Below are 4,027 nucleotides of genomic sequence, written 5' to 3'. Positions count from 1 at the left end.
GTGTAGCTTTGCGCGAAAATTCAAAACAAACAAACATACGAACGTATGAAAATAAAATGTTCCAATATTCTCATTGCAATAAGATGTGTTTGCATGTAACGAAATAACTAATAAACAGTTTTCGTTATCAAGAACGTCTTTACTTCTTAGCCAGATATGTTTTCCGCTCTGTGAAGTGATCTTTGTTGGACTTTGAACCGTTTAGTGGTTCTTGATAGACTGAATGACACTAGAACTAAAGGGGCGTGGAGGAAACGAACAACGTCAGTAATTGAACTTAACCACTGAGACACGTCAGTTAGTATGTTTTGTGTTAGCATATTTCATGTATTGTAATATAACGCCCGTTTTCCTTTCTTTCTTTCTCTTTATTATAGCATAATTGTCATAATTTATGCAGTTTTTATTCGAATAACTTCTAAAACTTTACGTTAAAACGTTAAAAGCTCATTATTCTAGTTTTCGGTTTATACAACAATTATGTATAATGCAGCTGTACATTTTAATAGAAAGTTTTGGAGACAAATTAGCCGATAGACAGTCACCGCCAGGTACTTGGCTTTCCCGCAACATGTAGAAAATTGAATTAATGTTCAGAGCGGACCTCTTCGGAAACTTGTTTGCTACAGTTGCCTCCTTTAACTTTATGCAGCTTCTGTGAAATCAACGCAAACTCTGTTTTTCCTCCAATATTTTTTCGTGACTGTAACTGTCATGTGTTCGTTTATCAACCTTGTAATTTTTCTAAGGAAACTCGTATATATACACACAGGTACAATTGTTGTTGTGGAGACACCTGCCTTGTGCATGCTCCTTTCTACAGAGGACAATCCCAGCTGTTTTATGCTTTCAAATCGGCGATTGCACTGATTGGTTATCAAACTTTTGTTTATATTTTAATGATAGACAGATAAGTCGAGGGCAAAGAACAAAAACAACACAGATGTTTTTTTTTTTTTAGACGTGGGTACGTGCGGTGGTGAAGAAGACGATTCTGTGGATCAGAAACAGAGGACTCGCAAAGCGGACCCCACAATCATATGAGACAAACGCTGAGATGATGGTTTCGGTGATATAGAATTGAAAGCAGTTAGTGTTGTTTTCTGACAATAGAGTAAGGCACATGCTCAGTAATAGAGTATTTCTTCAGAACACTGGAAAACAAACTGTTAAAGATTTTCAGTGTTAGTGTGGATAGATGATAATGAACAGTTCGGAACGGTACATTTTTACTGCCTAATTGTGAAAGTTCGTTGTTAGTAACCTTATTGGATAAGTGAGGAATTTAACAATAGAAAAAGAATATACTTAAGTTTTAAGTATTCCACTCAGTTCATGATTTGTATTGCGGATTAATGCAAGACGAAAAGTATCACAAATGAAAACTATAGAATACGTCATTTGTAAGTATAGCGTTACCATCGTCAGTTTATATGAAAAAATAGCATAAACATGAGATGTTTAATGTTTTACTATATTATTACACACACTCACAATCCCAGTAAACTCTATACCACACCATTAAAGTATTTTTAGATTTATAAGTTATATTTCCATATGTACGTATTGCTTGTAGAGAGATGGCGATTCCAGTGATAACAGTTGTTGATTTTATCCAGCTGTTTCTTTAGCTTTTTGGAGCGGGTAATATGTTTGATCACATACATCTGACGTCAGAGAATAAAAGGACTCAAGTGTACAATCACGTGCATAATTACTTATGCGCACTGGATCGTGCAGAAGGACAATGAAATGAGCGCGCGTTTGTATATGCATTTAAGAGGGTATTGCGGATGTAACTAATAGCTCGTGCTAGAACATGGCAGAGTTATTGATTTTTCGCAGAAGTATAGGTTTACGCCACCTTCTTTGCAGAGAGTATCCTCTCGTCTATATAGTGGTTTCGTAATGTGCTGCCCTCCCTAAATACTAACCGTAACATTGTGATTGTGAGTAACATCGGGTTTGTTAGTATTTTAAACCTTTAGGGTAAGGCTAATATTTGGAATTACTGTACAGTGCCGTTTGTTTCATTTGTACTTGATTCATTGCATGCGAAAGTTTCTTTTTGTTGCCGTCAGATCATCGATCATGGAATAAAAAACTAAGGATGTTATGTCAACAATGCGCTGTGTCAGAGTCCCAAGAGCGTGAAGGAACTAGATTATATGCAATATATTGTGTCTAACTTAAGCCTCGTATTGAACAAAATAAGCTACCCGATTCAAGAGATTACATCCCAAATCTCTCGTTTTCGTGTAATTTCATGCTCCTTCATTACATTCTGTACTCAGATGAAATAAAACGGAGTTTCTGAGAAGTCCAAATGGTAAGCTTAAGTTTAAACATGATTTAATCATGGTACAACTACAAGCTTATTTGATAGAAAAATAATAAGAAATTACTTACGGAACGGCCTAAGGCTAAGAACGGTAAGGTAGTGCCTTAGCCAAATGTAAGCTTAACTGTAACGTCATTATAAATGTTTAACTTGCGTACTGTAAAATATACGTAGGAAACTATGTATATTCATTCTGTTATTTTTTTTAATTGTGCCATGCGTCTGAAATTTGTTTATTTCTATTCAATACTTGAAATCACAGTGGCAGTTAAAAGCTGTTTTTTTAACTAAAAGTAAAAAATACTGTTGATTTTAAACCAACAATTGAAAATTGTACACGTGGGCGCCTGCAGGAAGGGGCAAGAGGAGGCACTTTTCCTCCTTACATTTAACACAAAATTGCACGTATTATGACGTAAACTTAGCATCGTAGTTAAGCTATATATTTTTAGTAATTTTTATTAAAACTGTAAATTTGTTTTTGCATTTAAGCACACATAACATATTATTTTAGTCTGTTGACTTACACTGTAAAAGTTGATCCCCTACATACATGTTTTGCCCCACCCCCCGTTGAATATATTTCTGTGTGTGTCCATGATTGTACAGGCAAACAACTTCGTATAAAATCAGATAACTTATGATTGGTTAATGGAAGTAAAAAAACTTATAAATGTACAAAATGTTAGTTTTCTTATATTAAATAAGTAAGGTCTTGTCAAGATAAAAAACAACAACTGAGGAATAATTCTAACAAGACAGTGTTTTATAAATCTGTAAGCTCTACTGACCTCCAAAACTGCTGTGGCAACTAATTCCATTAGGCTAATTACCCTGTTAGAAAAATAATACTGTCTTAATGAGCTTAGCCTGTCTTTTTGAAATTTTCACCTTATTTCTTCTGATTCTTTTGTTTCCAAGATACAACAAATAATATATCAGAGGCCATTACTCTATCAGTCCTTGGATAATCTTGTAAAATTTAATAATATCACATTCTACCCATCTTTTCTATAATGGGATCATAATTAATATTAACTTTCAATCATAGCAAGTTTTATACTTAGAGCAAAACTAAAAATCAACCTACTTATCAGTATAGATCTTAATCTGTCCCCACAAGATAACCATTCCATCATTAGAATCATCCTAAAAGCTCTCATCAGAACCCTGTCCAGTAAGTCTATCTTTTCTTAGATAAGGAGATTAAAACTGTACATAATTGTAAGTGATGCCTAACTAGAAGTTTGGATAGACTTATTTATAATAATTATGGCAAAAATACATTCTAAAGCTTTATTAGCTTTACTACTAATAAAAGAGCATTGCCACCATGGTTTGAGTGATATAACCACTACTTTGCTAAGATCCTTTTCTTCACAGTGGGTTTCTATCTATATTAAATGCTTGTTCCAAATTATGATAGATCAAATGCATTACCTTACACTTGTATGTAAAAGCCATTTGCCAGCTATTTATCAAGTTATTCTATAGCACTTAAACATCCTCAGTGTAGCTAGAAATACTGAACAGATAATGTCATCAGTGAACTTCACTGATTATACTCCTATCAGTATCATTAATGTAAATAAGAAAGAACAAAGGCCCAAGCACTGACCTCTGGGGCACACCACTAGTAATAAACGTCCAGTTTTAATAGACTCCATTAATAAAACCTCCTGTTTT

The 4,027-nt window shown here is 34.1% G+C and overlaps 1 protein-coding gene across 1 annotated transcript in view; it reads left to right on the top strand.

The window, feature by feature from the left end:
* Positions 1-2,310: 2,310 nt before the first annotated feature.
* The window catches only part of LOC106469512 (mitogen-activated protein kinase kinase kinase 12-like), a 27,673-nt gene continuing 25,956 nt past the window's right edge, over positions 2,311-4,027 (top strand). The window contains exon 1 of the mRNA XM_022398051.1: positions 2,311-2,329. The gene's annotated coding sequence lies outside the window, so the exon portion shown is untranslated. The remainder of the gene's footprint in view (positions 2,330-4,027) is intronic.

Source organism: Limulus polyphemus, unplaced genomic scaffold (assembly GCF_000517525.1).
Source record: "Limulus polyphemus unplaced genomic scaffold, Limulus_polyphemus-2.1.2 Scaffold3521, whole genome shotgun sequence".
Lineage (NCBI taxonomy): Eukaryota > Metazoa > Arthropoda > Merostomata > Xiphosura > Limulidae > Limulus > Limulus polyphemus.
This window is presented reverse-complemented; position numbering and strand designations above follow the sequence as displayed.